At 39.2% G+C, this 13280-nt stretch overlaps 1 long non-coding RNA gene across 1 annotated transcript; it reads right to left on the bottom strand.

Annotated features, from left to right (window-relative positions):
* Positions 1 to 1454: 1454 nt before the first annotated feature.
* LOC149916720 (uncharacterized) lies at positions 1455 to 10439 on the bottom strand. The gene is made up of 3 exons (XR_016468933.1): positions 9972 to 10439; positions 3604 to 3819; positions 1455 to 3368 (listed from the first exon to the last, which is right to left on the bottom strand). It is a non-coding gene; the product is annotated as an uncharacterized LOC149916720 (long non-coding RNA).
* Between the last annotated feature and the right edge of the window lie 2841 nt (positions 10440 to 13280).

The following is a 13280-nucleotide window of genomic DNA, read 5'->3' as shown; positions in this document are numbered from 1 at the left end:
CAGAGTCATTGCATCTAAGGCTGCCTGCAGACTTCACATTTCCAACCAATTCTTCCTTGTTTGTAAGAACAAGTTCCAGAAGTACATCTCTCCTTGTCATCGCCGTACCAAATGCATGAGATAGTAATCTTCCATGCACTGTAGGAACCTTCTGGACTGTGTGTGCTTGGCTGCGGTGCTCTTCCAACAAATATCAGGGTTGCTGAAGTTCTCCATGAGAACCATGGTTGTGATGCTACTTTCAGCTATCTGTGGAAGACCTCATCAATTTCCTTCTCCTGATGAGGTAGCCTGTAATAAACACTCACAGTGGTGTCATCCACATTTGTGTGCCCCTTAATTCTCACCCTTATGCTCTCCACTTTTTCATTATTTATCCCTCGACAGAGATCCATAAATTCAAGTTGTTCTCCCACATAAAGAAAAACTCCACTGCCCTGCCTTGCTGATCTGTTTATATTTAGCCATCCATGACAGCATTGGAGCTGTCCCATCATGTCTCCATGACTGCAGTGAAACCATGGCCCTGCAACTGCACACATACCTCTAACTCTTCCTGTTTATTCCCCATGCTGTGTGCACTGATATACAGGCATTTCAGATAAGAAAACTGAGCAAAGGACGCAGGTTTCCCTAAAGGGATGCAAGACAATCCCCCATAGGTATACACACCATTGAGGTGGCTGGCCTTTGGGCTCATGCAATATTGCAAGACATAATCTTGACTAGGCTACAGTACTGGAATATAATTGATACAAACAAAGCCTTGAGAGGTTTCTGGAAAAAAGAGAAGAGCCTTCAGCACAGACATGTTAACATCACTTGAAGTAAGCAAGAATCAGAGCCAACAAGAAACGTATTAGTTAAAATAATAGAGAAGGTGAAAGCCCCAGGACAAGGGAAAGCTCTCTTTTTCCCTTAGAATTTGGAATCTGCCAGATTATAATGCTGTTGGGCTAAACGCCATTAATGCCATGTCAGACTAGACAAGAATCCTCCTCGGGCACTGATTGGTTGTTTTAACAAAGGAATCCTTCAAAAGGTTAAATGAGGCAGTAAATACCCAAAGAAACAAGAAAAGACTGGGGGACTATTTATAGCCACTTCATATCTTTTAACTTTGCAAATCTGACATACCTGTCAGTCAGGTAAGGCAATTAGCCCATTATTTTCACTGTATAGGAGCAAAGCCAAAGAACATGTTGAAACTACTTAGATAATCAAGAGCTAACACCAAAACTTTGATCAAATCACTATACTTTGTACCAAGAATTTTGAATTCCCAAAGGAAAAACTAATTATCTCACCTTTTTTTTTATTTTTTATTTTTTTAAGATTAAAATCAATATATTTAAACCAACACATCTCACTAGTGTGTCAGTTGCTCATTCTAATTGAAACAATCTTGTGTTCCACCATTTCAAGAATAAATTCTCAAAATTTTCATCTCCTAATTCAAATTTGCCCTTTATTGGATACTATGAATAAATAAATAATTATCCTTAGAAAGTAAGTAAGTAGTTTTCACCAAGAAAAAGAGCACACAGCGACTAGAACATGAAAACAATTCTATGGCAACAATACCAGCAGAAATAGTAAATGACTAGGTTCAGCTGCCTAGACTTGTTGAGGGCTGATAAGGTGCTAAACCCAGGCAGGCAGGGAGACCAGATCCAGAACTCAAGAGCTGGCCATGATAGCAAGTCCTCAAAAAAGGCCAGAGATGCAAAGGCTGGTAGCCTACGCTGCTCCTCCATCTCCAGGTCCACAATTAGACCAAGACTTACTTGATGACAAGAGTTTCCTCGGCTGGTACAAGAATGGATCTATATTATCTTGAGAGGGTAATGAAAAAACATCATTTGGAAAGCATAATTCATGTCCGCAGTCTTTCTTTACATTCATTCAATCTGTACTAATTTCATAATCTATAAGCAACCTAAGCAAACAGAAAAAAAAGTACTGATAAAACAAATGTAAAACAACATTGAAAAGAGACGATTGTTTAAACTAAGGAAAATGAATAGTTTGAACACGGTGATTGTGAGTGTTGCTCATGGCCGATTGTGGAACATGCTTGGTTGGAATGCTCTGTGTGTGTTTCTTTTCCATTTCTTTCCGCAGAAAGAGAGATATATGAACATCACAATGCTGGGCACAGGTGATGCCTCCTTACATTCCTGGTTACCAGAAGTTTGCTGGCATAAGCCTGTCCTGGGCCTTCCCGACAGGAAGCTACACTCTCCCAGTGAAACAGGAATCAGATTTGTTTATTCAGTTACAAGCACTGAAATTTAAATCTCAAAGTATCCCAAGGAAGATGTTTGCAAAGACATAAAGCTCCAAGTTCCTCTGCAAAATTTCATCTAGGAACAACATGAATAACCAGACTGTTCAAAGAACTCTCTACACTTAAAGGGCAAATGTTAACTGGAAAAACAATTTCAACTCATTAAACTTTTACTGTAATTACTCAGTTCTTTCAAGGAAACAGAATCATTTCTAAAACACACAATCTGCCATGTCTATATGGGTATGGAACAGGAACATATATATGCATATAGTCATATGAGACAATATAAAATACACATATATAGAAGACAGACGCTTTAGTAAAAAGCTAAAACAGAAAAAGCACAAACTAGCCAAAACTTCAACTGCCAGAGGACATTTTCCAGGACTCCTGTTCAGAAAACAAAATTAGAAGATTACTTATCCACTTACAATATTTAGGCAGAAATTACTGTAAGCATTAATAGCAGTAAGAAATTACTGTAAGCAGGGGAAGCAGTAAACAAGGAACCCAAATTATTGTCATTTTGCTGAGTATAACAACATTACATTTCAGTGCTTTTGTTTCTATGACAAGGAAAGTGCAGCAAACTGCCCAGAAATGGACATAGCATTGGACATAGCAACTGCCTGACATCCATCCAAGGAGGAGTGGCTTAGAATAATTGAACTCTTCCATATGACGCAGGGGAACAGACCTAATGACCAATGAAGTGTTCCTTCCAAACATGTTTCTGAGATTATATGCTGATTAAATACCTGTTTGCATTGCCAGTTTATTTCCTCATTTTGCTCTAAATTCATCAGTCAGATCTGAATCACATGATGACGTGCATTATTATATTAGGACCTATGAATAACTGCCCACCCCCTTTGTATGTCTGTCCCAGACATTCCTAGTCCTCCCGCAACCCTTTTCCCCTAATTTTATGATAATTTTACTCTCTCCACATTCCAACTGTAACCGTTACACACAAACCTCCACCTGAACCTTGTATGCAGAGAGCAAGCACCAGCAGTAGGACATTCCTGTGGTGTATTCCTCACAGATCTGCCAAAAAGATGCCCTTGATACACTGCAAAAAGACAAGATTATCACATGCAATTAGTTGACCAGAAAGAATCTGAACCAGGCTCCCCTGCTACCCATGACTTTCAAATTTTAAATAAACTTTGGAAGAGTAACTACAATTAGAGAAAAATCTGAGACAGAGCTTGAGGAAGTGAGCAGCAGTGCACTCACCTCACTGTTAGAAATGATTTGTTTGGATTTTCTTCAAGACAGGCAAACAAAAGAGAGGTCTCAAATACCTCTTGTGGGGCCTCAAGGACACTGCTCAGAGGAGGATGGATCGTGCAGCCATTGCAGCTCTAATGTAAGACCCAAGCACTCTCACTCTTGGAGACATCAGCCAACTCAAGATGAGCCAGGTGTACAGCAGCAGGACAGCAATGTTTCAGTGCAGCCTCTTCAGACCAGGAACTGGGTTGCTTGAAAGTAATGCCTCCAATTTATTTCCATGGAAACTATGACAGATTCAAAGAGAACAATAACATTATTTGATAGAGCAAATTCTCAGCTGCAAAACACTCTTTTTCAGCATAGTCACCACTGTACATTTTCCAAGCAGTGGACACGAACCACTATGTCACACTCATAAAGATCTGCACCAGCAGAAGTGACCCACTGTTGCTGTCACTGCTGCTGAAACTCACCATCCACCTCACACTGTGCTCACAGCCACTGTTTGGTCTCCATAAATGCTCGCAGGTGTCAATGAATGTAAATGAATGCCATTTTTCTGCATGGAGGAGCTCAGTTCCAGTGCTTCATATGCATTTCCATGACACCGTGGAGCAACGTAATAGCATGGGAGGCATTACTTTTGGAGCAACTCACATAACACCCCATATTCAAGCACCCATGTACTACCTGCAGCTAGCAGTCATCTTTACTATTGTCTTGCCATTAAATCAATAGCTAGAGGAGGTTACCTGCATTGCCTGCACTCCCTTAGGGGAACACACGGTTCCTCTTTGCTTTTAAAATCTTGGCTAAACTGTGCATGGAGCATTGATTAATCCTTGGAAAGGAACACAAGCCCTCACAAGTTGCCTGCACATGGCTGCTGAGAGCTACTGAACAGCAGAGTGACTTACAGATCAGCTTACTCGATTTGTTTTTGGACTAACCTTCTTGTCCATCAAAATATTTTAAATCTGTTACAAGTGTTCACAACAGATTTCCACAACCTCTCTGGGCAGCTTGTTCCAGTGCTCTGTCACTCTGTCAGTGGAGCAACTCTTCCTCATGTTAATATGGAACTTCCTGTGTTCCAGTTTCTGCCCATTACCTCTCATTCTGTCACTACACAACACTGAAAAGAGCCTGGCCCCATCCACTTGACTTCCACCCTTTAGATATTTATAAATAGTGATGAGATTCCCTCTCAGCCTACTCTTCTCCAGGCTGAAGAGTCCCAAGTCTCTGAGTCTTTCCTCATATGGGAGATGCTCCACATTCCTAACTTGTCTTTGTGGCCCTCTTCTGGACTCTCTGTAGGAGATCCCTGTCTTTTTAGAATCCTTCTCACCTGGTTCATGGCAAACAGTGGCACTCCCAAATTGGTGATACAACACAACTCATGTTGAAAAGAAAAATAGAAGTAATAAAAAATAAAAGCAATAAAAGACACACATCACTGTGTTGGAGATCTGTACATGCCAGTTCCCTTCATGAATTTGGTAGCAGAACTCCATCTCAATCAGAATTGCCATTCATTCAATTTCAGCAAGCAACGGTACAATCATAGTGACTGTGAGAAACAGATCTCTCAATACTTGGCAACAAATCTGTACAGAGACTGTGGGTGCACTACTGAAAAATTCCACGCTCACCCTTTACTCATTGTTCTGGGTAAATAGTAGAAACTAAAGGCTGAGGAGAACATTTCTGTGCCTTAAGTAAGAGTGCTCCCTTCTGGTTACAGGTCTGAAGGAAGATCTAAAACACAGTAATCTTTTGCTAAGATATAAATTCAGAAAATTGTGCACTACCATCTTAAACGTTTAATTTAAAAAAAAAAAAAAAAAAAAAAAAAAAAAAAAAAGACAGCTAGGATACACTCAGGGTATTTCAACGTATCGGAGCCTCTCACTTCACACCCAAAACATGTAGAAACATGTAGGTTAAAACACTATTTATAGAGGAAGAAATCAGAGCAGGGGCATAAGCACTTCAGCTGAAGATTTCCATTAATACATTTTCAAAAGCAATGGCTGCGCCATATCTCTGCAAACTTTTTATTATCCAATTATGGTAATTGTTTTGATTTTGTAGACAAATAGTTATTCTTCAACAAGCAATTGAGCTGATTAGAGAACATGGTGAGTAACAGCAGTGGTTTCTTTGCTCGAGACACTGGAACTCAGACAGTTTTTCAGCCAACCATACTGCTCAAAATGATTTCCAGCTGTCACACCTGACAAAGCAAAGGAATGCTTATTTTGGTTAACAAATTTTCCGTTTATGGTATGGTAAGATTTTTATCCAGCTAGAAAACACATTTCACATTCTCTTTAACAAGCATTAAATGATTACAAACTGCAATGTGCACAGCCTGGGAGCAGTTTGACATACTTGAGAAAACAAGTAAACATGGGGCAACCTATGCATTCTTACCTCATTTACCATGCAAAAGCATATAGAAACAAACCAAAACTAATCATTTTTAACATGCTTAGGTAACACTGACTAGGGCTCATTTTAATAACATTTGAGAAGATAGTCTCCACAAAATACTGCTTCCAAAAGATACAAAATATGTTCATTCATTCTTTTAGGAGTGACTTTTATACTTTCTTGACCCAGCACTACTCTGCAGGCTTCATTTCTGAAAGCATCCTCCATAATCAGAGGCAAGTAGTTCACACGTAATTACTTTCATGTAGACACAACTGTTAATATCACGGACAAACCATGATACACAGGTGGGAGAGATTCACCCTACAAGCATGTTGCTGCAAACATTCCACATGTCCACGCAGATGACTGCATGAAATAAATTTAACACTGTAACTACAGATATGATAGGTTCTCCCTCTAAATGATTTTGTTTAAGGTAGGTCTGCAAATATTTCATGATTTTTTTTTTTTTTAAATACCATATTTTAGCCTTTAAAATGTTAGACAGCAAAACTTAAAATGTATTAGTATTTGCCTTCTCAGCCATATCTTCCAAGCTTAGAAAGACACTGGTACATTATTAACCCCGAGCAATCAGTAGAAGCAGATTAGGAAGGCAAGTTGCATGTTACGTGACAGGTATTAGCACTTCAGACACACGATCCTCTTCCCTTTCAAAGGCAAACACTGACCTCTATGGGTCAGTATTGCACATATAATGGTGCAAAATAGATTATTGCCCTCGTGTTCAAAGCACTCCAAATCTCAGCCCAGAGCAGCCCAGGTTGGAAGAGACTTCAATAGTTCAGGAGACCCAGCCTTACAGCCTGCTGGTGGCACTAAGCATGGATGGGACCCAAAAATTTCTCAGCTGCACATCAACATCTGAGATGGCAGTGACACAATGGTGATGCAGCCCTTGCTGCAGGGCAATACGGAAGACACAACTTGAGCAACCAGGAAAGAGGAGTGCTGCAGGATGGCCACCTGAGATGAGGACGGCCTGCTCCTTATCACTCTTCAAATGGGGTGCTACCTGTGTGTACATGCCTCTCCCTGACAAAGGGACTGCACTGGGTGACAGTGGGAGAAAAGCCAATATGCAAAATAGAACACAAATGCAAAATATGAACTGATAGCGCAAGGTTGGCCAGTAGGAAGATGGAAGTCTCACTCCAGTGATGTGAGAGCTATCCCCAGAGAACCTGCATTGCTCTGTTGCAGAGGGCCATTCTGAAAGCTTTTGTGAAGAACCTGAATGTGGGACAAAATTTTCAGGTTTGCTGTGCTTGGAGTGCAAAACAATAACCCTGCAGCTTTGTGATGAACCAGACACAAGAAACACACTGCTCTTCTTCCGGCTCCTCATGTTAATCTCAGTCAAGTTAATGACAAGGATGCAAACAAGCAGAGTTTTCCTAATTGGTTTAGTACTGGTTTCCATGCCAAGACTTAATCCACCCTTTTGCAACAGAGGTCTACTGAATGATAGACATGATAAACAATAATAATTTTGTAAATCTTCCTGCAAGTACTCATCATTAGGTACAAAACTATCACAAAATAACACTAGTAATCAATTTAATAGGTGTCTTTGTGAAATCATGGTACATGCTGTACATGTCGCTAGCAGAAAAAACACAGTTTTACATTAAAGACCTTAAGAGCACCTTCTAACCTAATGCTGTAGAAGTGATATCTCGTCAAAAAATAAGGAAAAAAAGAAAACATGAAAAAAAAATTAAGAAAATTATCAGTTGTAGATTAAGCCATTTCAAAATGGCCTTTTTAGACTTCCTTATGCTTTTTGGCCATGCTAATTTAAAAGGCTATCTCCATATGGCACACCAGGAACATACATCTCTGTGACTTGTAGAAAGGAAGATCTAGAGGAGGTGATGGAGTTATGGCTGAGGTTGTCATATCCAGGCTTTTTCATAAAATAGTGCTGTCTCACAGACAGAATTGAATGCTAATGTTGTAAAAAAACAGATGAAATTGATAAAAGCACATGTTCAAAAATTTAAAAACAATTATACTGATTATCATACTCAAAGGTAAATCAGGTAATATTCAAACGTAACATGACTCTGTATTGAAAGAGAAGACCTGGAAGTTGATGAATTTACACTTAGAAATCCCCTATTTGCCCTCTTTTCCATAAATATGTCCTCCTCCATTTGGGCCTTGGAAAAGCCCAACTACTTCTTTGTTAAAATGAATTTTGCCTACCTGCTGCTGGCTGAAAACAGTAATATATTTCTATAAGTGTGAACTGCTCTTTAAGTAATCATCTTGCTTTTGCCCTTTGGAACACTGCTATTGAACTTTCCAATTTAATGGGATCTTCCATTAAATATTAACAACTATCTCATAAAAAGACATTTAAATATCATGCAGGGAAGCGAAAAATTGAAGTACTTGAAATCTCTGAAAGCTAAAGTGCATCCGGTAGGAAATAGCCCAGGGCAGTCTTTTAGCAAATAGAAACCTAATCAAGCAAGAAAGAAAAATAAGTGAAGAGAGAAAGAACAAATGTGTACAAATGCGAATGCACGAGCTTTGAGTCCGCTAAGATAAATAAGGCAAAACGTACTAAAAAGTAATACAGATTTTTTGGGCCTCTTGGTCTCCAAGTCTCTACACCTCTAGGCCTCCATTTGGCCGTTCAAACCCCAAGGTCTCTTATCCAGCCTCTTGGCCTCCCTCTTGGTCTCTGAGTCCTTAAGTCTCTACACCTCTAGATCAGCTTCTATGCCTTTAGTCCTCTGGGCTTCTAGACCTTTCTCCAGGCCACAAAGCATCTAGGCACCCTGAATGCCAAAAATACAGCCATGGTCTCAACTTTCTGCAATTAAATTTGAAGATGTAAGGAAAATCTACAATAATGCTTTGCTTCGTCTTTTCATGCAGAGATCTCAGTGGAAAATTTTTGCAGGTCCCTAACAGATTTCCTTTGTTATTTTTAAGGATGAACCAATCAGAGTTCATTGATACTAATTTTTATTATCCTTCTCTACAGCCTGATTTCTAAGATAACAGCAATCCTGTTTGTCAACAATTTGCTCCTATTCTTTAAACAATTATACTGTTACTATGTCATAAATTAACAGAGCAGCTGAGGTTGAAGTCTACAGATCAGCTAGCCCAGCCTCCTGCTCAAGCAGAGTGCCAGGGCCCCTGCTGGGATTTTAATATCTTCATGGGTGAAGGCTCCATATTCTCACCAGGCAACCTATCCCTGTTCAACCACCCCCTATATATATTTGAATATATATATGAATGTCTCTCTATATATATACATTCAAAGTCAATTTCCTGCACTTCAGCTACTGCCCATTGCCTCTTCTCCTTTCACTGGACACCACTGATAGGTCTGGCTCCACTTTTCCACACTTACATCATGTATTTCTAGCACTGATAAAGTCCCTCTGAGCCTCCTCTTCTGCAGGCTGAACCAAGACACCCCCTCCTCTCTTCACACAATTGATGCTCCAGTTCCTTTCTGTCCACTTACTGGCTTCACTCCAGCAAGTCTGCACCCCTCCTGTACTGGGGAATCTGGACATAGCGCCCAGACGTGCCTCAGCAGCAGTAAGTGACAGTGGCCTTGCAGTGACATCAGCCAGCTTCTGCGGCATTTGTGGGTGCATGCTATCAGGTCCCATGGGCTTACGGCCAGTTCTTGTTCCCTAGTTTGATCCTCCTTCACTGCAAGGAGGAGTCATCCCTGAATCAGAATTTCTGGTTTTGGGTACTGTGACTCTTGCTTGCCCTGTAACCCTAAAGCTGCGCAGAGCACAAAGTTAACAGCCCCAGATATGTGCTTTATGCAGAGACAGCTCAAAGGCAAGTAGTGCAGAGCACAGTAAAGTCTGTGCATGGTGCTGTAATCCTCATTCTTTCAAAAGAAGTTCACAGGGTTTCTTTGAACTTAAAAGGAATTATTAGAGTATGCTTTCAAATAGAGTAACATATGAATGAATATACTTACCACTGACTGAGCAGAGCTTGGTAGACGATCACCTGCTAAGGTGTCCGGCTGCTACAGTTCTGCTCTACTGCACAGAGAAAACAAGACATGAGTTGAAAGGAAGAAGGAGGACTCAGTTAAGGTACCACAACACACACATCTTGGCACTGCCAAGGCACTTCCAGGAGACACCTGGGCATGGAAGCCCTTCCCAGCTCCCTGCTGGGGCCATCGCTTGTCTTTATTTCCACAGGGCAACACTCCTTAAACTTGTCTGAGCAACATGGTGGGTGACTGCTGGACTTTTCTGGCTGCAGGGGATCCAACTGCATGTGAGCCACAGTAGCAGAGGTTTAATTACAAGTTTTCCATTGAAAACTGCTGCAAATTTAACTGTTTCTTACTGTCACATAGACATTATGTTCATTGTTCTTCACAGAGTAAAATTCTGCTTCCTTCCTTTTGCATTCTGGAAGTATATTTTTTTACATTCACAAGTAGATAGGTGTAATTTCAATATTAGCACAATCTTTTTTATAAACAGGAGTCCTATCACAACTCAGAAATTCTTAAAAGGCAAATAGAGATGTAGAATAGCAGCTTTCCTATATACAGAAATGGTTCTCCTACTGTGTTTTACAATTCATTTGTGTATCTTGATAATTTTAATACACCCTTCTCTGTAATACCAAGGTGCCCATTTGTATGTCTGCTTAGGCACAGTTGTTTTTCTCCCCTCTCAATTATATCTACGCACTAAATCCTTTAAATCTCTATCTAGCCTGCAACTTCATTGGCTAAAACTAATGAACAGAATTTTTTAATTCCCTTATGATAATCCTATTATCGTCTGAAGCTATTTCTGCAAGGGTCATCATTATACAGAGACGTAAATCTGAGACCAGGTCTATCTGTGTTCAGTTGTAATCCAGCTCCCTCCTGGAAACCATCAAGGGCATTTGTCAACGCTTGAAAAAAGAAGAGTTGAGTGACTGAACCTCTCAGGTAGAGTGATCTGTATGCTGATTGCCTTTCAATCTTTATTTTAGTAAGGGAATAAAAGATGGCTTTTAAAAGTTTGCCACAGCTGCAAATAGATTATTAGTAGTGTATTAAACATTCTAGTAGATAAACTTCACTGATGCAGTCTGTCAGAAGAACTTCACCTTTGGCATCAGATTGAAAGGTAACCATTCATGCTTTAAATAAATGCAGGCTTTACTCTAGTAAAAGGTGAATCACTCCAGATGGGAGTAATTTTGGCAAAGAGGAAGTATGTTGTAAATCTGACTCCTGAGTTGCTGCCTGTGCCCAGACTATTGGAACGGATATCTATGTCTAATTTAAGGCAGTTTTTATATTCCTTCCATGGAATTGTACCTCTTATATTCGATTTTGTCATTGATTTCATTGAAACTGAAGTTCTTTTTTGTAACTTTCCTTGAGATACTAATCCATACAAAAGAATGTGCAAGAGAAATATAAGCATTTCTACTGCCTTTACTTGGATTGCATTCTGAACACTGGTGAAAGATGAGTTCAGTTGTTTGGGATAATTCACGCAATATTTTTATGTCAGAGAGACTGAATTCCTTATTTTCATAGCCTTCAAGAAACTCTAAATTTCAACTTTAGAATAAGTCATTCTTACTCAAGTACCTAATTTCAGGCTTGGAATTGTTTTGCTGCAAAAGAGTGTTCTGTTAAATATTGATATTGGTGTAAAAATAATAAATGAAACATACTGGATTAGAATGTAGCTGGTATAACATCATTAATTTAAGGCAGGTTGCAAGTGTGTAACTAAAATTATAAGTGACATATGCCCCTCTAGTAGCTTCCGAACCTACCCTCTTCGAGGCCACTGCCATTGATCCCAATGGAAAGCACATTAAGTTCACAGCTTAAAGGAGATGCAGAGAAGGCTTTACTTAGAAATCAGTATTTTGCTGTTTTTAAAGGCATATCTTTGTCGTTTGTACTCAAAATTTGGATTTGGTAGTGGACTTAACAGGCACAAACATTTTTCGTGCGTGTCAATCCTTAGAAAATAGCTATGGCATAAGCAAACATAGAGAAGTTAGTATATATAGCAGTTCGGTATGCCCTTGTTTTTTGATACTCCATGGCTGAGTTCACCAAAAGATAAGCAGTTGTGAATTGTACAGTTCTAAGCGGTTTGTTTCCAGTCAGCTTACAGAAGTAATATGCTATGACCTTCACAAGCAATGGCGTTAAAAGCTTCGTGCAAGTATTTGAACATTTTTTAACAGGAGGGAACAGTTTAAAAAGCCATTCTTCTGCAGCTGCTATCACATAGATCATTAGACATGAATACTTCATCCTATTTCAAAATGGGATTTTAACCTGATCTCTGTTATAAATATTAGTGCCTAATCCTATGAATTCCAATTACAGCACAGTTCAAATTATGGGGAGATGAATAAGGGAATGAGAGATAGTAATAAAAATAAAACTTGAGAACAAGTTACACAGCTAAAGATGGTTGCTCTATTTGCAACGACTGGATTCCAGTAAAAAAGGAAACTCATTACTGGCACCAATATATCTTGACACCACCACAAAATTTAGTGCTGTCAAAAAATATTATTTATTCCTAATTTACAGAGGCTAAGAAGCCAACAGTTATCTCACATCTTCAAAATTCTTATGATGCCAACTGTTCATATACTTATCTCATCTATATTTCTTTCTCCTATGCAAATTACAAACTTAAAGGGCATTCCTGGCCCCTTCCATCCTTTTTTTTTTTTTTTTTTTAAATAATTTTTAAAAAAAGAAAAGAGAAGATGGATTCAGAAAAAAAAATTGACCTGATTGATAGAATCAGAACTCCCAGCAGCAGGCAGATAACTTTCAATAAATACTGTACCAGTTACTAGACTGTACTACAGAGAATAGTCAGCTCTGTTGTGCAATCAACAGCAGATATATGAGGCTGTAATTCTTACCATATGCAAAAACTCTGCAAATGCAGAATACTTTTTTTGTGCAGAAGATTGAAATTAAAAAAAAACTTCATTGGCCTTAAATTTTCATTTTTAGATCTACTGTCTTCTTAGATCACTTGCAGATAATGAGTACTATAAAACCATAATACCAAACTCATATTCCACTAGTCACACATGGGTGGAAAACTCTTAGACATTGTATAGCTGTGTGGTTAGACATTTGTGAGCAAAGAAAGGAAAGAAAAATCAAGTTGCCTTCACACAATTTGGTCTGTTTAATGTGGTGCCAGGATCCAGCAAACTCAGCTGCAGAATGCAAACTAGCTTTCAGTACTAAGTTATGCTAAGCTACATAATA

This window comes from Phasianus colchicus, chromosome 9 (assembly GCF_987193195.1).
Source record: "Phasianus colchicus chromosome 9, bPhaCol1.hap1.1, whole genome shotgun sequence".
In the NCBI taxonomy this organism is placed as follows: domain Eukaryota; kingdom Metazoa; phylum Chordata; class Aves; order Galliformes; family Phasianidae; genus Phasianus; species Phasianus colchicus.
The sequence above is the reverse complement of the archived record's forward strand: the minus strand, read 5'-3'. Positions and strand labels throughout refer to the sequence as shown.